The sequence below is a fragment of the Neltuma alba genome, unplaced genomic scaffold, assembly GCF_004799145.2.
Source record: "Neltuma alba isolate B1F8T4 unplaced genomic scaffold, ASM479914v2 tig00011740_pilon, whole genome shotgun sequence".
NCBI lineage: Eukaryota > Viridiplantae > Streptophyta > Magnoliopsida > Fabales > Fabaceae > Neltuma > Neltuma alba.
Window position 1 is genome coordinate 275842 of NW_021636368.1, and position 24275 is coordinate 300116.

Below are 24275 nucleotides of genomic sequence, written 5' to 3' on the forward strand. Positions count from 1 at the left end.
TCCTTAACATGTATCATCAATAGGAATAGTTCAAAAATAAAATATAAATTTATAAGACAATGACGAATTGATGTTTTACAATTAGGATCAAAATAAACCTCCTAGCTAACTAGATAACATTAAGTAACACATTGTGTGCGGAGAATAAGTGTCGGTTTTGGTCTCGAAGTGAGTTGATATATAATCTTAGTACAAAAAATAATGCAAGTTTTCTTTTGTTTTTTTTCATATTCAAGTTAGTGTTCATTTAGTCAGTTTCATCTTTGTCTCATTACCTTTTAAAAAAATACTTATCATTGTTGAAATTATAATTATCGTTAGTTATAATCAGAGTTATTACTCATCATACTGAACCTGTCATTGAGATCCAGGTGACATTATTAATCCTCGTTTAAATTTGAAAACTCATTTTCTAAAATTTAATCGTTATACTAAACTTGTCACGGATAATATTGTAATGTGCTCCTATTATACCACACAAAAGCATAGGGGAAAAACAACAATTTAACTTAAGTACCATAAATTACATTCATATTGGGATTAAAATTAACAGTAACTAGATACGTTGAAAATGAATGCATAAATGGTTAGAATAAAATAAACTCTCACATATTGCTTTCAATTGACATTATCAAAGCATAGGGTATGTAAGAATCGAACTATTTATATTAATCGTAGCTAGTAAACAGTTAATTATGAAGTCAATTCAGAAAACACATACAGTTAAATCTCTTTTTTAAGTCTCATAATCAACGCATATAAGGAGTGAAGAACTTTTTTATCAAGCCCCTATTTTCAGATATGTCGAAGCCTTGGATGTCTACTTCGAGTTCATAGTGTCTCCAGCACTTTGTGGGAACCCCAAAACAAAATATCTCTTCCACTTTCCTCTTCTTCGCTTCCTTACCGTACTCAAACTGCAACATTAATTTTCAAATCCATTTCATTGGATATATAATATGAAAAGAAAAAAAAATAGAGTGAATATATTTACAGCTCGGGTAGAACTTAATTAATAATGAATCGCTTGTGAGATACGATTGTATATATTCTTATCAACCAACTCTCATTGGTGTCTAGTACCCTAGTTTTCTAGTAACAAAAGCAAAGTGATATACTACTTCCTATCCTTAATATAAGACCTAATTAATTGATCTAAGCAAATCAAGAAAATTACTAAATTACTTAATTATAAAATATGCTATATGATCTATTTAAAATAAATTACTTATGTGGATCATCAGATTATATATCAATTTATAAGTGAAGCAAATTAGTTTGGAGAAAAATGATCAATATAAATAGCTTAAAATAATTTAGTAACTTTCTTAGTTTTTTTGAATTAGTCAATTGAGTCTTATATTAAGAAGATGATATAATAGTTAATTATGCCCACTCAATAAAAATATGATCATGTTTAAGGCTCATAATTAAGTAGGTAACAATAGAAGTTCGATAAAACATACCTTCAAGGTGCCAATGAGATATTCGTAATCTTCGTAACGCATAGATAACATCAATTGCAAGGGTTTAGGCACCAACCAAAGCAAAACTTCAATCATTTTCATTACAGTTTCACTGTCTGGTTTATCCCTTGTTTGAACTTTTATATACTTCGATTGCCGCAATGGAAATGGATTTTTTTCAGACAAATGCTCTATTGGGAAGATGAAATCCTGAAAATTAAACCAAATGAAAGCATACCAACTCAATACTTTAATTAAATATGAGTGAAAACAGGCTTGTAAAGGATATTTATTTGGTTAAAATGTAAATCTACCCATAAAGTATTTTGTCATGGGCATCTAGAAACATAAACTTTTTTTGGGTGCAAAAATATACATTGAGTTTTCAAAATGGTGCAAAAAAGCCACAATTGTGAAGCCAATTAATATTGACTGTTTAGCAAATATGTAGGTCAAGAAAATGATATAAAAATTACACATGAAATTTTCAAAGTAGTACAAACAAGCCATGATTGTTGGAAAGTTCATTTGTATTTTTGCACTATTTTTGAAACTTCATGTGTATTTTTACACTATTTTCTTATGTTTGCTAAACAATCAATGTAAGTTGGTTTATTGTCGTCACATTTTTGCACTGTTGTGAAAACATACATCATGTGTCACTCAAGAAAAGTTTGGTATTGCACGTGATAGAATACTTTATGAGTGGATTTACACCCTAACCTGAGATTTATTTTATGTGTTCACAGTACTCATATTTCAGTTATTTCTTATATGAATGTGAGATATGCAATTCAGTTGTCAATAAACTATGCAAGAACCTTCCTATCAATAAGAGGTCAAACAATAATAGACATATATATGTATATTATATAGTAAAGACTCACGAAATACCTTTGCTCTGGGAAAAGTAATAGCGATGTGTTGGATGTGATGAAAGCAAGAGAGAAATCGGTTCAAGTTAACAAACCATAAGACAGGATTTATGCGGCATTGTAGCAATACAATGTTGGCACTGCAGCGTTTATTGGTTGATAAAATGGCGAGTGGATAAACCTGCGTGCTTCCTTCATACTCAAATTTGAGCAGATTTGGCGCATCAATAATTGCCTCTTTTAAATCACAACACTTCCTCAACGACAATATCTGAAGTTTCTCATGTTTCAAATCCATCTTCTCTAAGTCACCGCAGGAACATATTCTCAGTTCTTTCAGAGAACCCAAGTCTGATATTACACTCTTCAGCCACTCATCTGCTATGGCTACTCCATTCAATTCCACAACAGTTAGAGCCACACATGCTGAGATATTCATCCCACATCTCTGTCGTGGATAATGTCCGTAGCTATAAGAGAAACAAAAACGCTCTAGATTGGGAGTGGAGAGGAATAGGTTCTCCAGATTATAGCTTTCCTTCACCTTCAACTCTTTAACTTTGGAATGAATCCGAAAGTTCTTAGGCAAGTCACAGTAACTAATGTGCAAACTCTCAGTGACTGGTTCCGTTAGGTTATACTTGGAGACTTTTACATCATAAAGAGACATATGTTTTAAGGATTCACAAGCAAAAAGTTCAAAGTCACGTGGCTGCTGAGGGATGGTAGCGCTGTCACAGCCATACAAACTGAACTGGAATAGATTCTTTGCCTTGGGTACTCGAACTACTTCTAACCCAGGACAAGCCATGACCTCAACCTTGTCCACACCCAAAGATGATACTGTTAGAGTGCGTAATCCTTTGCAAAAGATGATAAATAGTGATTTCAAGTTTGGGCAATGGATAATAGGATCAGGAACTGGAAATTTCAATCCGGATAGTTTGAGCACAGTCAAAGGTTGTAACGAAAAGAGATCAACAAGGGCCTCATACCTCACATTCATGAAGCCTGGCCTGGGTATATCAAAATATATCTCTTTGCTTTTCTTCTCTATTGCAAAGTTCAACAACGTATCAAGCACAGGTTGGAAGGGGAAAGGGTCGGATGGGACCTTGAACGACTTACAATATTCAAGTCGAAGCTTTTGCAAAGGGTTATTGATATGAGGAGAACGAAGCTGTAGGGTTTTGGATATAAGAGAGAAGAATCTGTCGTCTGAGTCGTCGTCTTCCTCAGAGAAAATCCGCCAGTCAAAGTCAAGTACAGGAAATGAAAGCCACCAAGAATAGAAGGCTTTGGATAGAACACTACACTTCGTCGCATCCTTGGGAGACAGCAAGTTCATGATGTGGTGGATGAGATGTTCAGGAAGATTTTCAAACTTGGTCATTTTTATGGGATTATTATGATTTCCCTCTATCTCCTCCTCACACATTGTTGTGGTATATATCTTCCTCGCAAATATCATCAATGTCGCACGTACGTCGCTAGGAACAATTAATTTCTACAGAAACAAATTGTTTTATCAATCTATAGATCAAGATGATGAATATATAAAATCGTTCAAGATAAAACTTGCAGAGCTATAACAGAGGAGATTTTAAGATAGTATGTTAATTTACCTTTAAAAAATGCCTTCCTTTTGTATTCTGCTTTCTCACATCACACTTGCCCTCTTTCGTTGAGAACTACTTTTGATTCCTATTCTCCCTTATGCTCCTATATAAATAGAAATACTAGGGTAAGGCTTCCATTTGAATTATGAGATTATGAGGTTTAGATTTAGAATAATATCTGCTAAATAATTAGAGATAACAACTTTTCAAAATTATTTTTTCTAATATCTTAAGATATTTATTCCAATTAATGCTAGGTAAGGTAACCTTTAAATATATTTACTCCCTAGTTTCTTTTAACTTTTAAATTTTTTTATAATTTTTAAAAAATAAATAAAAATAACGTGATGTGAACTTACCCAACTTTTACTTGACGTGATTATTTAAGCAGATTTAGAATTGAAATTAGAAAAATTAAAGAAAGAAAATATAATTTTTAACCTTAACAAATGCTTACTAGAAAAATTCAATGTCATTTGGAACTCAACGAACAAATTTTCGCATTTTAAAATTAGAACACGGTAGCATTTAGCCAAATTAAACTATTTTTCACATTAGAAATTATTAATTGAAAGTAATCATTAAAGTTGACTTATTCGGATTTAAACTTGGAGCGGAAAAAGTTTACATTTTAACAAAAGACTCAATCAATTTCATAACTTCCTATCAAAGAAATCATCAGGAAATCAAATTACGAATTTACGATAATGTTAATCAGATAATTTACATGATCCATAGAACATATCGTCAGTGTCAACGCAGATTTTGAGACCTAGTCTAAATTCTTTGATTCACTGCTTAATTCCAAAAGTAATATAATAAACTATTAATTAATGATATAATATAATAGATTACGTAATTACTTTAATTAATTTCAAAAATGTTGAAAGATTACCACTTTTAATTTCTCCTGGGGCCAAAACTAATTTTAGGTTTTTAAGCTGATGTCTTTCAAGCAATAAATAGGAATCCATTAATTCAAGGAAAATTTAAGTGAACAAGAAGCAAAACATAATTAAGGGTTTTACATTTTTTTCCCAGAATTAAGGTTTTACATTATAATTAACCTTCTTTACTTTCACAAAACTATTTCTCGCTGATTTGAACTTATTATTATAATTTTTCTAATTTTGAAAATTAATTGATAACTTTAAAATTTTAAATCTAGAACCAACTTTATAATTGTGTCTTATTATTAGGAGCACAAGAAATATTTACTCCGATCCATATTGCTCTATAGGCTAAAATGCATGAAGCTTCCCTAAACTTCGAGCTAGTTGCCTTTTACTTTTCTTACCTTTAAAAGTTTAAATCTAGGATCACGATGACTCCCCTGCCATTAAAATTACAATTAAAATTAGTGGTTTATGTCGTGCCAGAATTTTTGTAATTTTTTTATCATATGCCATCTGATTTGAAAAGAACACTTGGCATTTGACGTATAATTTTGAATATTTCGTATTTTTATTTAATATGAAAAATACCACAAATTAAAATAATTATTAATGGATTAGTAATAGAATTCAAAATTCTGTCTCTAATTAATTATTAATGGATTAGTGATGAAAATTAGTGACAGAAATTTTTTGTCATTAATTAGGGATGGATCAATGATAGAAATTATGCAACATCTAATTTTCTATATATTAATAGGATCATTTTAACGTCTGTGAATCACTAACGTCAGGTTTTTTACTTGAAAAAAACTGGACAATTTTTTTTTAATTTCAAAACACAAATCATTTGAAATCAGAATCCCAGTTCAGGAATTGAACCTGAAAGTAACAATGGAATTCATTGTCTAACTAATTTAAACTTTCATATTAACTAACTAATGATTCACAAACAACCTTACTTTCAACTTATATCATTATCTCCTAAAATGATTTCATACCATGAAATCTCATATTAACTATTAATTATACATCAAAATATAACGGTCATCTCAGTTGATGGCACTTGGCTGCTTTGGGCAGTGCACACCTCCTGATAGAGGTTACATCATTATTTCTATACATAGCAAGTACTAACTACTTGCAAATATAACATATATAAAATTATAATTGATTAAACTATCAAAATAATTCATAAAGTATATATACAAAATACAGGGGGTATCCCTGCTTTTCAATCAGCTCACCTTCTTCTTAAACAACCTCCTTATCTTTCAAACTATTAGCCTTCACTATGAATTATAGATGGGAGGGTGAAATTCTAGAGAATCCTCGTAGTAGTAATTTCCATCAAACAAATGTGCAGATTACATAAAGTATGCAAAACAAACCAAAGTGGAATATAAACTTTTAAACCAATGCAATTAAGCATTTATGTGCAATAGTAGATAGACAATTTGAATAAATAATGTGCAAATAATTACTAGATATTGCCTTATTTTTATTAGTTACACATGATCACGGCTAAATAATCTATGCAACGAATTAAGGATTACATGTTCTCATGCTTTAAAATAGTAACATGGCACAAACAAACATACATCAATCATATACAGGTGTAAGATAAGAAATAACTGCTACTTGGTACGCTTCCTTCCAAACAAACCTTATTGTCTTCTTTTTTCTGGTGTTTTCTTGACGGGCTTGGGCAAAAATCAAAACCTAACATTTATTTATACATAAGGGTAGGTTAATACCTATTCCATTTAAAACTTAAATAACTTCCCTTTGTATCCCAACCTTTACTCAAACTCTACCCTTATGACAATGATTAGTTGTCTTGACAAAAATGTTATATTTATATACCATGTTTAAGGACATTCAAAGTCCTCCCTATATTCTTTACCAAATCTTGATTCCTTCTACCTAAGCACTTAGTCACTATATAAATAATTCCTCAATTCCATATAGAAAAACCGTATTTAGCTATATAAACTACAAGATCAGGGAGTAGTTTTCCATTACTTTTAGCATTAATGATTCTCAAAACAGTAAGAACTTGTATTTAATGAACCTCTAGCTTCATAGAAATATATACATGTATTAGCTGCTACCATTGTTATAAATTTCCATTTGCTAAAGTTCTGAAATTTTCTAGCCTTGTACTTAACACTTCAAATTCTTGACCCATTCTAATGGCTTCTCTTTTAAGTCTGGAAAATTTCTAGCAGCTAACATATCATTTTGATCCTCATAATGAAGTGTTTAACATGCTTAAACAGTCAAACATACTTGCTCCATGTTAAGGCTCCCTAACAATGAGTCTTTCTTACAATTTTTACTCTAAGAATTCATTTCCCACGGGTAATCCGTGCTTCTTCAACCAACATCACCTAAGTCACACCATCATGCTCATTTAAATATTCTGTGGCACCTAACCAAACTAAAAGCGCCTCTTTTAAGTCTGAAAAATTTTCCAGCTTCCAAACATTGATTTAAGAACCTTTAATCATTCTTTAAGCATCTAAGGTTGTCCTTTTCATCAAGAAACGTTAGCCAACAAGCTTAAATCAATTTCTCGGCTCCCAAACTTAATTCTTCACCCCCGTAGCCAACTTCATTTAATCTGGAATTTCCTGGTTCTCATAACTTCATTTTACCATCTTCAATTGTTTCTAATGGTTTTAAGCTCTAGTTAAAGACCTGGAAGCATAGAACAACAATTTCGTGATACATTTTCAGCTTTCAAAATACATCCCAACATCATTTTAATATTTCCGAACCTGTATTAACCATCTAAGTAATTATTCAGCATTTAAAAATGTTAGATGGTAATTTTAATTTCCAACTAAATTTCAGCTTACCAAATTTAGTTTTAACATTCCGAACACTCACACACGAAGACATATGTATAAATATATACTACTTCATTCTCCCCTGCACACAAAACGTCAATCCATAATTCCTACTAAAATTTTTCCAACAGTGTGGTTGACTTAGGATAGAGGAGTAAGCCTTATTCAAACCGATGTGTGTGTGTGTGCGCGTGTAGCTTCTCTCCTTCAATTCCAAAAGACCCAACATATAAACCCATAACCAGAAAATTAAAGCTCTGTTTCGGCCCATAAAAACAGAGCAAGAAATGCACATGCAACCACCATTATCAACATGTAACACTTAAACTCACTTACACAAGCTTTAATCTACTTGTTCCTATCATTATTTCATTTGGTTTCCCCCATTTCTTCATAACCCAAAATTTCATCTTCCATCAACTCTTCAATCACACAGAGAATGGAGAAATGAAGAGCAGGAGAGTGGTCAAGAGACTCATCTTATCCGAAAATCACTCTTGCATGTAACTTCACCACCTCCGATCACTTCTCCAGCCAAGATCCTCCTCTGTCTTCTCTTACTCTTTCTCTCTCGTATTCCTCTTTGAATGGCAGCAGAAATGAGGATGGGAGGGGGTGATTCAGAAGATTAACAAGGGAGGCAGCACGTGTATAAGAAAGATTCTTGGACCATTTTGCCCCTCTATCATATTTATACTTCCAATTTTATGCTTCTCCTATTTTCCTGGAATGGTAAGATAAACCCATAAATTAATTCATAATATTTCATATGGATTTTCCTTATTCATTATCTTATTTTACTTCTAAAATAATTTCCATAAAAATTTCATGTCAAAAATCAATTCCCAACTATATTTCTTCGATTTTTCAAGAAAATAGCTATAAATTCCAAAAATTAATCCTTAACTCATTTTAAGGGTTTGTTCCTCATAGAATAATTTATCCTAAAATTTTCAACTCAAATATAAACCTCTAACTATTTTTTCTTAAATTTTCTTGGAAAGCAAGTCATTTCTGCTCCAAAAGTTACCTTTAAAATTATTTAAGCCATTTTTTTTGAGAATAAATTTCTCCATAAACTTCTAGGTCCTTAAGCCTAATACTCCTCTGATCCTTGATATAGGGTCTAATTATTGAGTTGATTTTGGTCTTAAATATAAGACCTATTTCTCTAATTTATTAGTTTTTTCTAAATTATCCCCATGGATACTCTCTCAACCATAATCAAGTAGAAAAGGGAAGGAAGATATTAAGAAAGATGATTATGGTGTTTTAGAAAAAACATATCATATTCTTATAATTAACTAATTTACATAACTTTTTTAATCTAATCAAATTAATTAAATAGGTCATATATTAAGGATTGGAGGAATATTACATAAGTTTTCTCCATTTACTTAGGCATTAAATAATTTTAACAAGTTTCTTTTTCTGCTTTTTCGAAGTTAAAAAATTCGGGGTGTTATAAATTCCACTGCAAGGTAGTGACAAAAAATTTCTATTACTAATTCATTACTAAATTTCACTACTAAAAGACACCCAATTACCAATGGAATTACTGACAGGTTGTTGGTAATTTTTGTCAGATTTCTTATGAAAATTATGTCAGTAAATTTATTGATGGAATTTGCCACGGATTTCCGACAGAAATTACGTAAGAAACTTTTTTGTTGATAATTTTGTTGGTAAGTTAATTTTCTGATGGAATTACTGATGAAAGCATTCTGTCAGAAATTCATTGCAAATTTTCTTAGTAAATTTACTAGCAGAATTTTCAATGAATTTCTGACAGAAATTTCTGGCGAAATTGTTTTTGTGACCAATTCTGTTAGAAATTAATTTATTGATGAAATTCATAACCGACGGAATTAATTTCATGGGAGATCCTTCAGTAACTTTAACTTTTTGAAAAATTGATTTTTATTATAAGATGATAACAATTTATTTTATATGTAATTAGATAATTATATCAAGACAGAAGACTCTGTACTAATTTCAAAGTAATTCCTGAGAATGGACTAATTGCCTGTTACACCTTATTATCAAATCAACTTAGAGTTCAATTAGATCTAATTTAGACCATATTGGATGGTCTTGGGTTTACTTTTATCACAAAAACACTAATTTTGGATTCTTACTGTTCACCGGGAAAAAATCCAGTTTTTCTGGCTTAACTTCAAAAACTCGTAACTTAATCTATAAAAATCAAAATGGAGTGGTTCAAAATTCTATAGAAAGATCTTTGAGTGCTCTTTCAAGAAAAAATAATCGTGTGAACTAGTTCCATTTGAAAAAGTATCATATTTTTGTGAAAGTCACCTCTATGCTTTTGACAAAAACTCATTTTCCAGATTTTGGACTTTAACTTTGAAAAATCATTAAAAATCGTGTAGTTGGCCATTTTTAACGTGTTAGCTATCAAAATGAATATCAGGACGTGATCTACACCCATGCCAAATTTGGTGGTTAAAAGTGTCCAAGAACTTAATCTAAACATCACTTAAAGTGGCAGTGTCAATAGGTTTACAGCGCTATCCAGCATAATATTTACATAACCAAAAAGCCAATGAAAAGTTTATGGTTTGGCACCATAATTATCCTTCAATCTGCAACTTGCCCTTGGAAGTTTCAGGTCCTAGAAAGTTATATTTTATTTGGGGGATGAGATTTCAATGAAATCCCAATAGTAAATTAACCAACTATATCATCAACAAGCATTATTATTATGTATAACCACATTAACTACTATTGGTAAACTAGCATGCTTATCATTTGGCAAAATCAATCATGCAAAGGCTAAAGCAAGAAAGTGCAAAGAGCAGCCACAACATAATCAAGAAAGTTCATCCACATAATAGCAATTAATCATGCAATAATCAATAATGCAAAGTTAATGTTAGTAGTTATGTTCAACTTGCTACCTTGGTCCAAAGACTTGAGATTTCTTTGTTTTTCTTCCTTCCCTTCACAAATGTCAAACCCTAACATGATAACCACAAAAAGGGCAGTAAGAATCATCAACCATTCCATATAAAATTAACAACATAACTCAAGAATTCTTAAACCCTTTTTAAAGGTTGAAGATGTCATGCTGAAATTCTTCCACCTGTCCCTTGAAGGAAAGGCCAAGGAGTGGTATGTGAAGTTGCCTAGATATGCTGAAAATGCCTATCAATCCTGGATGAATTTGAGGAGAGCTTTCTTGGGTAAATACTTTCCTTCTTCCAAGACATCTACATCTCGTAAGGAAATCTCTTCAGGCAAGCAAGATGAGCTAGAGTCCTTCCATGAATTTTGGAATTGCTTTCAAGACATGTTGGCCATATGTTCCCACCACTAAATACTAGAAGATCATTTGGTCTAATATTTCTACAATGGACTCCTACCTTATGATGGGGATAAGCTAGATGCCACAATTCATGGTTTAGTTGAAGACATAGTAACAGAAGATGCTTGGCCATTGATTAAGAGATTTGCACTTAACAGACAACATCATAACTCAAGAGATGCAAGAGCAATTAATGGAATGGGAAGTTCATCAAGAGATCCTTTGCTAATTAAGCTATCTCATGATATGGCTAAGCTTACTTTCACAGTAGAAAGCTTAAAGGTGCAACAACCAATGAACATTCCAACACCTCAACCTTTAGCTATGGTGGCTCTGAGCTGTGACTATTGTGGGTGACAAATGCACATCTCTAGTGTATGTCCTCACAAGTATGAAGAAGTCTCTGCAATGTACCAAGGAAGAAATTCTTAGTTCCAAAAGAAAAATCCTTACTCCAATACCTATAATCCTAGATGGAGGAATAATCCTAATTTTAAATGGAGGAGTAAAGGAAATCAAGAAAATTTCAATGGAGGCCACGAGAACTACCAAGGGAGCTCAAGGCAGATGATACCTATAGATGAACCTTCTTCATATTCGAAAAAAGATGATATAGCTTTGATTTTGAAAGGCACATCTGGTATAAACAATAATCTTGCTGATGTGAAAACTAGAATGAGTGGTTTGTCATCTGGACTTTAGCAAGAGAAATCCAATACCGATACAAGGTTAATGGCCATAGGAAATAAGATTGATTTTTGTTTGTCTAATGTTTTTGCTAAGTTGGAGCAATGGGAGACCAAGCATGAGAATCTCAACTCTTATGTGACCAAGCTCTCCAATAACATAAGTGACACTCAAGTCTCTTAATGCCATTACTTTGAGAAGTGGTAAAAGGGTTGAATTCAATAAAGAGCTTGAGGATGAAGAAATTGATAAGGAGATAATGGTAGAATCACCTCCTACTTCTAGTGAGCCTAAAGTGACTTCTAAGGAAGCTTTTATCAGATCTAAAGGTGCTTAAAAGAAAAGGCTATTAAAGAAGTCCTTGAAGCCACCAACAGTTCAAGAAAAGTCACAAATGAAAGACCAACACAATCATGCCTCTACAAGCCAAGGTAGTGAGGTAAAAATCCATGACTTTCCATTTCCTAATTCTTATTTAGTAAGTAAAAAGGTTGTGGATAATAAAGAAAATGATGAATTCTTACAACTATTTAGCAAACTTGAGGTGAATGTACCTTTACTTGATTTGACAAAAAAGATGCTAAGTGTACTAAATTCTTGAAAGATATGTGTGCCAATAAGAGGAAATACAGGCATAGTGAGAGAATTGAACTAGGGTCTAATGTTAGTGCTATATTTAAACCACAGTTACCTATCAAATGTGAAGACCTCGATTCTTAAACTATTCCTTGTACAATAGGGAAACTAACCATTGCTCATGCATTGTTACTTGGGAGCTACTATCAATGTTGGACCTAAAATTGGGTATTATTTCTTTGAAGGACACAAGTGTAGTATTAAGCTTGGCTGATAGAAGTATGAGGTATCCCCAAGGTATTTTAGAGGATGTGTTAGTTGAAGTTAAAGGTTTTGTGTTTATGACGGATTTCTGTATTCTTGACATGACCAACGAGATGCACACTGATAGTACCTTAATACTAGGAAGATCATTCCTTAAGACTGCCTAAACCATTGTCAATATGAAAAAAGGTCTAATTAATATGGGTATTAGTGATCAAGAAGTACATTTTAAACTTTCTGAAACAATGAATCATGGTTATGAATACTGCTCTTATTTAGGCATTAATTTCATTGATTGTGTTGATGATAAACTTGATGAGTTGCATGATGTTGCATTACATGAGCATGATTGGTATGACATGATTGAAGAGCATGATCATGCATTTACTTACCTTTCTTCCCTACATTCTTTTTTTGTGTGCATGTGTTGGCAACGTGTCATGTGTCTATTGCTTAGAAATAGATAGTTGGCTTTCCTTCTGACATGTTTTTGATGCTTCATCTAGCTTTACTATCAGTTGTGAATCTATTGATCATGCTACACTTGATATTAGCCTTGAGAAGGGTACTGCTGTTACTTGTGTAGGAAGTAAAGAGGTTCAAGGGGCTGCTATAGAAGCTACATATGTAGTTTGTCCCTTGAGCAAGGTTGAACAAGAAAAAGAGACCAGGGGAAGTGGAGAACAACCTATAAATGTTGTAGAGCTAATAACTCCTTCCCTCAACCATTTAAACACCACACTTGCATTGTGTGCATTGGAGCTAAAGAAACTTGTTCCTTCTATTGCGAAGCCTCCAGAATTGGAGTTGAAACCCTTACTATCTAACCTTAAATACTCTTTTTTTTGTTGATAATAATAAACTGCCAGTTATTATTTCTAATGCCTTAAGTGTTTTATAAGAAGAGAGGTTGATTTCTGTTTTGAGAAAGTATATGAGGGCTATTAGGTGGACACTAGCTGATACACCAGGGATTAATCCTTTGGTTTGTACACACATAATTTTGCTAGAAGAAGGTTCTAAGTTTATTATACAATCTCAAAGGAGGCTGAATCCTCTTATTTTAGATGTAGTCAAAAAGGAGTTATCTAAACTACTTAGTACAGGAATTATCTTCCCTATTTCTGATAGTGAGTGGGTGCGCCTGCTACAAGTTGTACCCAAGAAGAGTGGGATCACTGTGGTAAAAAATGAGAGAGATGAGCTTATCCCTACTAGAGTCCAAAATGCTTAGAGAGTGTGTATAGATTATAGGAAACTCAATAATGCCACAAAAAAGACTACTTTTCTTTGCCATTTATTGATCAAATACTAGAATGTATTTTTGGTAAATCTTGTCACATCCAGTATTATGGTAATTCGAAATAAGGAATATTCCTAAATAATTGAGGGTCAAAAATAATAAGGAGAAATAGAAGAATTTTGGTGGAAAATAATTATTATGATTTTCAAAGCCGATTATGAAAAGTTTGACTAATTAAGGGAAATTGGTCAAGAATAATTATGGGAAAAATATTTCAATTCATAGAAATTAAGGGAAAAATAAGGATAATATCCTTTGAGAATTATATGAGATTATAAAATTAGTTTTAAGGTCAAATTACCCTTAGAGAAATTACAAAAGAATTTAAGGGTGATTTAGCCTAATTTAAGGGCTTTTATTTGGAAAATTCCAAATAAATATTTTAAGGAGAATAAAGGTTCAAGAAAATTCCTATGATATCTCAAGGAATTATAAGAAATTATGGAATTAAAAGAAAACTCTCAAGTATCCAAGATTTTCCCTAATTTCTTTGAAAAGCGGAAAAATCCGTAAGAAAAGGAAATTAACTTTTCCTTTTATGTTAATTATGGCGAAATTAATTTCGAGACAAAAGAAGGCAATTTAGAAAGATAAAAATGAGGAGATAAAATAGGGCTCTGATAGAAAATAATTACAGAGGTTAGAATACTGTAATTATGGAAAAGGATTCAAACCCGGAGTCAAAGTGCACCGATAAAGAGCTTTGCATTTTGAATGATCCTCATTGAGCCAAGTGTCAAGCCCTTAATGGAGAAGATTTGAAATTACCAAGTGTCATTTTCTAAAGAGAGAAGATTTTGACTTTTGGTAATTAATTTCATTTGGATTTAGTTAATTAAGAAAGAGAAAGAAGGGACCAAGGGGGTAGTGACACTTGGATTAGCATTAATGGTGGTGGTTGAGATATTTTGAAGCATTAAATGAGCACTTCCTCCCCTAAAATTAGACCTCCATTTCGTGCAAGCCATAGCCAAGAGAGAAAAGAGAGTGTTTCAAGTGGAACCAAGGAAGAACTAAGAAGAAAGATAGCATCTTGGAGCACACAAGTGAGATTCAATGTTAGTTTTTGGTTCTAAGTTGTTCCTTGCCTTGTTTTCTTGCTTTGTATGGTTGGAAATCTTGTTTCTCCTCTTCTTTGGGTGCTGGATGAAATGATGATGGTGTAGGGGAGGGAGTTATGTTGCTCAAATATGGTAAAACACTTCAAAACATAAAAGATCCAAGTGGTTACAAGTGATTTTAGGGTGTTTTGGAAGTGTGTTCTTTATTGTGTATTGTAAGGAGCATTTCGGTTTTGACACTAAATGGACCCTAGGATGAGATTTTCAATGTTTTGATGGTTCCATGGTGTTTAAAATGGAAAAACAAGTGGGGATAAGTCAAGAAAGGATTTTTAAACCCTATGGAAAACAAGTTCAAAAGCAAAGAGCAAAGATGGAACCTTTATAAAGCAAGAGTATTTTTCAGTTATGTTCTTGCTTTTGGTTGAAATGGATAATGATTCTTGTTGTCCTTTTTATGGATTATCATGCTAGGGTTTGACCTTTGTGAAGAAAAAGAAGAGAATCAAAGAAAGCACAAATCTTTAGATCAAGGTAGTAAGTTAAACCTAGCTACTACCATTAACTAGCATTATTGATTATTGTATGGTTAATTACTATTATTGTGGTTGAGCTTTCTTGATTGTTATGTGGCTGCTCTATGTAGTATCTTGCTTTGGCCTTTGCATGTTTGAGTTTGCCAAATGATGAGCATGTTAGTTCACCATTAGTAGCTAATATTATCATGCATAATAATGATGCTTGCTTGGTGCTATAGTTGGTTAATTTGCTACTGGGATTTTCAAAAATCTCATCCTCCAAAAATAATGTAACATTTTAGAGCCTTAATCCTCCAAGGGAAAGCTGCAGATTGAAGGCTAATTTGTGGGGTTTAGCCACAAAAAATCGTGAGCTCATTTGGTTATGTACATATTAAACTAACAGTGCTGGAAGCATACTGACACTAACTGGTTCACGTGACTTTTTGATTATGCTCCCAAATGCTTCTAATTATGAAATTTGGCATGATGAAAGATAACGTCCTTAGCTTCAAACTGATAGCTAATACGTTAAAAATGGCCCAGTATACGATTTATAATGATTTTTCAAAGTTAATGGTCAGAATCTAGGAATCAGGGTTTTTGGCAAATGGACAGTGTTGCTTTTCTCAAGAACCTGACGCTTTCTCATAAGGAATTGGACAGTGAGATTATTTTTCCTTGAAATATGACTTAAATAGCTTTAATTAGAATTTTAAACCACCCCAATTGGATTTTTTTAGAATAAGTTATGAATTTTTGAAGTTGGGCCAGAAAAACTGGATTTTTACCCGATGAATAGTAAAAATCCGAAATTTAGCGTTTTTATGGTAAAAAGTGAGCCCAAGACCATCCAATGTATTCAAAAATGGTTTTAAAAGGAACCTAAGTCAATATATTAGTAAGGTGTGACAAATCTCACTATTACTTTTTGGATGGTTTTTCAGGTTACTTTCAAGTACCAATTGCTCCGAAGGACCAAGAGAAGACCACATTCACATGCCCATTTGGTACCTTTGCTTATCGGTGAATGCCATTTGGTTTGTGTAACGCACCAAGAACTTTTGAAAGGTGTATGATGGCAACATTTAGTGACTTGCTGGAGCAGAACATGGAGATTTTTATAGATAATTTTATAGTCTATGGTAGACATTTTGATGAATGTCTGCTTAGTCTTGAGTATGTTTTAGAGAGATGTGTGGAGAAAAATTGTGTTTTAAATTTTGAAAAGTATCATTTCATGGTAGATAAGGGGATTGTTTTGGGTCACCTCATCTCTGAAAAAGGGATTGAGGTTGATAGAGCTAAGATAGAGATTATTTTTTCTCTTTCCTATCCTACTTGTTTGAAATATTTAAGATCTTTTCTAGGGCATGCAAGGTTTTATAGGCCGTTCATTAAGGATTTTAGCAAGATAGCCTTGCCTTTCTCTATTTCGCTTAAGAAAGATTGTGTATTCATATTTGACAATGCATGTAAGAATGCCTTTGACACTTTGAAATCTATGCTCACCACAACTCCTATACTTATTGCTCCTAATTAGAATTCACGCTTTGAATTATCTTGTGATGCCTCTAACAATGCCATAGGTGCTATGCTTGATCAAAAAGAGGATAAAGCCTCTAGAGTGATTGTTTGTGCTTCAAAGACACCTAACTCGGTTCAAGTGAATTACACTACCACAGAGAAGGAGCTATTTGCTATAGACTTTGCACTTGATAAGTTTAGACAATATCTAATTAACTCTCATTTGGTTGTGTATACAGATCATGCAGCTATGAGGTACTTATTTAAGAAACCTCAATCAAAACCAAGGTCACTGAGATGGGCTCTCTTCCTTCAAGAGTTTGATATAGAGATTAAGAATCATGTTGGTGCAGAAAACTTTATAGCAGACCATCTTAGTAGACTTCCAATTGACACTAAGGGAGTTGATTCTTCCCATTCTGTTGTTGATGCCTTTCTTGATGCTGCTTTGCTTGCCTTAGTTGTACAAGAGCCTTGGTACTCCAAGATTGTGAACTATCTTGTCTCTAATGTTATTCCTCCTTCTATGTCTGCATTTAAGGTTAAGAAGCTTAAGAGGGATGTGAGATACTATATATGGGATGTACCTATTCTTTGAAAGCAATATAGTGAACAATTATCTGGAGATGTGTCCTTAATAATGAGATTAACTCTATCCTTACTTTTGCTCATTTTTTATCCTGTGGAAGGCATTTTAGTGGGAATAAAACTACCAGGAGAGTATTAAAGTGTGGCTTTTATTGGCCTACCTTGTTTAGAGATGCTCATGATTACTGTCAATCTTGTGATAGATGTCAAAGATTTGGGAGTTTAGGTAAGAGGCATGAAATGCCTACGAGGCCTATGCATTTTTGTGAGATATTTGATGTTTGGGGCATGGATTTTATAGGACCTTTTTCCCCTTCATTTGGATTTTCTTACATCTTGCATGCAGTAGACTATGTTTCTAGGTGGGTAGAGACAATGTCAACTAGGAAAGATGATGCTGCTACTGTTACCAAATTCTTATGTTCTTCTATTTTTTACAGGTACGATATTCCTAGGGCAGTCATCAGTGATCAAGGCAAACATTTTTGCAATAGGCTCATTAAATCATTGTTTTCCAAATATAGAGTGACGCACAAGCTGACCTCACCATATCATCCACAAACCAATGGATTGGCTGAAGTCTCTAATCGGGAAGTCAAGAAGATTCTTGAAAGGATTATGAGACCTAATAGAAAGGATTGGAGTGAAAGACTAGACAACGCTGATTGAGCTCAAATTGTTTATATTATTTGATAGCATTTTCTAGGTTTTTGTTATACTTTTTGTCTTATTTTAATGATATTTGTGCTTAATTGGGATTGAGAGTCTTTGTTTTAAGTTAGTGTTGTTTGAGGGTAAAATTGTCATATTTATTCATTAATTGCATTCAATTGATTTTTGGGATAATCAATACCTTAAACCATTGCTTTTTATTTCAGGATACTCAAGAAGGAGAGCTAAGAGTGAAGACTAAGGAAATATAGCACACAAGATGCAATAACATCTCTGCCAGGTTTTGTCGTGGCCAACTCATGCCTTGCCGCGGCGAAGCAAGAATTTTCCACCTAAAGACTTCTCTAGGAAGGTTCACTATGGCCATAAAGTGACTTCGCCATGGCAAAGACACATCATCAAGCAGAAGAACTCTCAGCCATGGTTCGCCACAGTGAAACCATACCTTCGCGCATCGAACTCTTCGAGTCAGCAACCCAAACCCGAACCATTTTTAGAAATTTTACCTACCCACTCATACAAACCGACCCAATACACCTCACTCCGGTTTAGAAACCCTATTTCAGTATAAGTGACATCATTCACTCAATACACAGCCTCCATCTTTGTTCTCTCTCATCATTCTCTCATCTAACCCTAATCCCTTCTATTTTCTACTATCAAACCTCTACCATGGGAAGCTCAGATTCATTCCTAGTTGAGATGCTTTAGATTTCCATGAGTGGCTAGGTGTTTTCTTCCTCTTGAAGGTGTAGCAATGGCTGGAGTTCAATGAGCTAAGAAGGGGAGTAGTTTAATCCTAGTTTAGCTATGAATTGATGAATTCCTAGGTTTAGGATTTGTAATTTGTAGTTGAACTACTTGATTATAGTTGTAATCAGTTTTGGATATTTATTTGTGTAGTGGATTGGTTATTGTAGAAATTTTGAGCTTTAATATATGAAGTATCATGTATGTCAGTTGTGATCTTTTGATTCTCTCTATCTTTGCATGGTTGTGTTTGTTATTGAGTTGATTCTGATTACTTGTGAGCTGTTACATTGACCAATCTTTCTACACACACTAAGAGCACTTCATAGGATCTTGAGAAATGGAGTCCCATTGATTAAGATCCTAGACTTAAAGAGTACTTTAAGATTTTGAAATTTAGTGATTTCTACTCCCATATATCACTTGATTTTGAACTATGACAACCATAGCACACTTTCAAGAGGATTTTATCATTGTTAAATCACTTTTTTTCATCATCCTGTTTTTCATATCCCTAAAATCCAAAAAAAATATTCATTACCATTTAGTTTAATTCACTTAATGTTTTCAAAAATCAAAACCCCCTTTTTCCTATTTAATTTGCATTGCATGAAATTTAATTTAGCTTAGGTTTGTTTCGTTAAGGCTCTGTTTAAGTGAAACAACTCGAGGTTGCACCCTGTAGTGCAATCTTGGATAAGATTTTGATTTAACCTCCAAGGGCTAGAAAAGGTTACAAATTAGACGCTCTTTGGGCCTATCGCACTGCATTTAATTCAGATGTCACCTTTCTGATTGATCCATGGCCAATCTTGCCATCTTCCTATGGAGATCCAGCATAAGTCTTACTGGGCTATTAATGTATGCAGTGGAGATTTGTAGTCTTTACTCACTAATAGGAGGATGCAACTTCAAGAGTTGGAAGAGATGGGACTTGAGGCTTATGAAAATGCTTTAATTTACAAAGATAAGCTCAAGATGATACATGATAAGAAGATTTTGAGAAAGGTGTTCCATGTGGGTGAAAAGGTTTTGATGTTCAAAGTTAGACTGAAGATAATGCAAGGCAAGTTTATGACAAGGTGGGATGGTCCCTTCATTATCAACAAAGTTTACCCATTTAGCACGATAGAGCTAGTAGATGAGGCAACCAGTACTATTTCACAAGTCAATGGTCATCTACTCAAGCACTACCATGAGAACCAAAGGCCACCCTAATTACAGGGTTGTTCCCTTCCATCTTTCTTCTTTTATTTTGAGTGATTTGTTGGTGATATTTGTTGTTGTGCTGATAGTTAGGAGAAAGTATAGGGGAGGAACCCATCTAGTAGAATTTATAGCTATTAATTGTTTTCTACATTCTTTTTACTTGGTAGTTTAGTCATTTGTCCCCTACACCTTGCTTGTCATTTCCACATTTGGTGATCACCTATCTACTGTCATCTTTTACATTATTCCCATCTAGCTTTCCCTCTCTCTCCCCTTGTGATAATGATAGAATTGTGCTTCAATTTTAAATTGGACTTCACAACGTACCTCTTCACATGAAAGTTAGATGTAGATTGTGTGTATGCTTACATTGAGGACAATGTAAATACTAAGTGAGGGGGAGAGTGTGATTATGATTGTTGCCATGTTGATGTTGATACTTTTTGCTCATGAGACTGATATGCATGTGCCTTTCTTTTGCTACTTCCCATGTGCATTCATTTAACCTTTGTTGCACAATATTTTTGGAATAGTTGATCATGTCTAAGTGTAACATCCTAAATTTTAGGTCTAGAACCCTAGGAAATAGCCTAAAGAAGGTAGGTTATCAAGCCCTTTTCAGCAGAGGTCTTAAAGATGATAAAGGAAGTCAAAGTAGTTTCAGGGACAAAACTGCAAAGTGGAAGTTTTTAGGGGCTAAAGTGTAATCAAAATTAGAAGCTCCAATAAAGTCTCGAGGCCTAGAAAAAGAAAAGAGACTAAATACAGGCCAAAGGTTAAGTTAGAAACCTTAAAGAGATTAAGCCTAGTAGGGGTAAAATCGTAAATTCAGAAAGATACAGACTAATAGAGGTAAAAATGAAAAGTATACCAAAAATTCTAGAAAAATGAAAAGTATGGTAAGCCAAGAAGAGGTAGGAGTCTATGTAACATCCAAACTTTTGGGCCTAGAAGTACTAGAAATAGCCTAAATTGGATAGGCTACTAGACTCCTTTTGAGCAGAAGTCCCAAAGATGAAAAAGGAAGGCAAAGCAGTTTCAGGGACTAAACTGCAAAGTAAAAGTTTTAAGGGGCTAAAGTGTAATGAAAGTTAGAGGCTCCAGTAAAGTCTCGAAAGCCCAGAGAGAGAAAAGAGACTAGATACAGGCCAAAGGTTAAGCTAGAAGCTTTAAAGAGAGGATTATATGAAGCTAAGTCCAAGAAGGGACTAAACCGTAAATTCTGAAAGTTATGACCAACAGGGGTAAAAATGGAAGAGTACGCAGAGAATTCCAAGAAAATCCTAGAAAATGGGAAATAATATTCTAAGGCTCTTCTATGAAGAGAAAAGATGAAAATACCCCTGAGGCAGCTTCAACGGAATTTATGAGGTTATTACCAGTAAAAAGTATACCATGTGAGGTAATTATTTAAAATAGCAAGAGACCTCAAAAATGTATACAAAAATGAGGTTAAATGGTTGAAAGGTTGTACTAATTTATAAAATTAGTCCCGCAATCAAAAGGCCAGTGGAGTGGCTTTAATAAATTAAAGAGCCGGTTTTGCCGATAAAAGGGCAGTTTGGTAAATGAATTTTTATGCAAGGTTTAAAGGAAGTGTTATGCCCTAAGAAAATTCATAGATATTCTCTAGAATTAAAGGGAGTTTATAAAGCAGACAGAACAATTTTCTAAGCTTCGAAAGGCCATAAAGGAAGCCGGAGAAACGTGGGCCAAGTAAATTCGGAGGAATTAAGTTTGATCCAACGGCTAGGATCTAATCTCCCATCTCCTCCACCACTTTTATGACACTTGGCATCTTCTAGAAGGTTGAGGTAAGCATGATGCAAGAAGATGATGCAAGGATGATGTAAAAGTCAACTTGAAGTTTCAAAATTGCCCTTACCCTTTCTATTAGCCACCAAGGGTATTTGGGTCCATTCAAGCCAAATTTTTGGCTATAAATAGGCATTCCCTCCCCTTCATTTTTAGCCAAGCAAGGATCTATAGGGGAAACTCTGCCACTCTTGCATCTAGAGAGAGAAAGAGCTATTTCTAGTGAGAGAAAGTCCACCTAAGTTCAAGCTTCAAGATCAAGGTATGTGGTGGCTGTAGCATCTGATTTGATGCCTATTTCGAATTAGTTACTGTTCATATCTGATTCTGAAATTTTGTATGCTTAAAGTACATTCTGTGAGCTTTAAATACATGGTAGAATGCTCCATTTGGATATGTGTACGATTTATGGTGATTTTTCAAAGTTAGAGATTGAAATCTGGAAACAGTGTTGAACTTTTAGAAGAGTGTCAAGTTCCGTACAATTCCGGTGCTGTTCAGCATAGAATTGGTTCCTGAAACTATTTTTCGTTCAAAATTAACTTAAGGATCTTTCAGTGAGACTTGGAAGCACTCAATTTTAATTTTTCTAGAATTAATTATGAATTTTCAAAGTTCAGCAAAAATTCTGGAGATTCTGCGTGAACAGTACCCACGAACCAAAATTTCTAGATTTGATCTTCTTGAATCTAAGGCCATCTAAAGTGGTCCTAATTGACAAGAAATGGATCATAAGGATGGGAAATGATGAGATTTATGTTAGAAAAGCTAGAAAGAAAACCCTAAGACTAAGAGAAAGGGTTGAGGTTCAAGAGAGCTAGCTTTGAACTTTATGTAATCTAGTGGTCCTAATAGATTGTATGATCATTATGACTATGTTTAGGACCTTTGGAACATCTAAAAGGATGTTTGATGATGTTGACCGAAAGTTAACATGGTTGGAAAGTCAAGGGAGTCAAAGGAAAAGTAAGAGGAAGGCTTGAGGTGCAAGGTAGTGAACTTACCTATTGTCATTGCTTGATGTGGTATGCTTGTGTGTTGCCGTGTACATGTTATTGAATGTTATTGTGACATGTTTTAGCTACTGTAATTGCTATTCATGATGAGTAGATTACGTTTCCATGGCCATGCATCAAGAAGTTAGCTTTGAGCATGCTAATATGTCACTAATTAACAAGAGAATAAACAAGTTGCGTGTAGTGCATGAGCATCCATTTAGCATGATTAATATGGTATTGTTTTGCTACTGAGATTCCCCCGAATCTCACCCCCTCTCTAACCAACCATTTAGGTCAATCAATGGTGGGCACTAATGGCAGGAGAAGCAAGGAGAAGAAGTGGAAAGTTATTGATGCTAATGATTGATATTATTATTCAATGTATAATTCTCCTATGTTATGACTTATGTTGTGAATGCCATGTATTTAATTATAAAGCATATGGTATGTATAGGAATATATGAGCATGAATGGGAAAAAGTAAGCCCATGTTAGGTATGCCAAAGAAATAAAAAGAATTAAAGTAAAGAGATTTTAAGGGATAAAACGTAGGTCATGGAGCAGTTAGTTTCAAGCTTCAGTTTGACCTATCATATGAATGAGTTAAGCTACGAAATTTGGTATGATTATATTACACATCCCAAGCTTTAAAATGAGTGGTAAATCATCTCATTTGGATGTGTATACGAAGAGATATGAATCTTCAAAGTTAAGGCGTAGAATCTGAAAAGTCCAGATTTTACCAAATGAATAGTAATCTTAATCCAATAAACTGTACGTTTTCAATGAGGATGAGTTCATTTGAATATTTTTCCCTTAAAGAGTATTGAAATAGCTTACCGTAGAATTTTGGAACACCTCCATACGATTTTTCTAGAATTAGTTATGATTTTTCAAAGTTGGACCTGTAATCTGAAAACTAGACAGTGGACAGTAATTTTCCGAAAATTAACATCCAAATTGAAAATTTCAAGTTTAAGACCATCCAAAGTGGTTTGGAATGGTTCTAAATGACTACTAAGGTACTATATAAGTAAGGTGTGACATTTTTGGTATCAGAGCAGAGGTTCTGGCATAGGAAGAAGAGAACTATCTGCAAGAATTTAGAAAAGCCCAGTTCAGGTTAGAGCTAGTAGTAGAATACTAGCTAAGGTCCAACTAAGGTTATGGATTGGAGGTGAATGCTCTAGGGAAAATAAGTAATAAGGATATTTAAGTGAAGTTGGGATCCTCTGTTAGAAAGGTACAGATAAAATGATGATAAGAAGTTA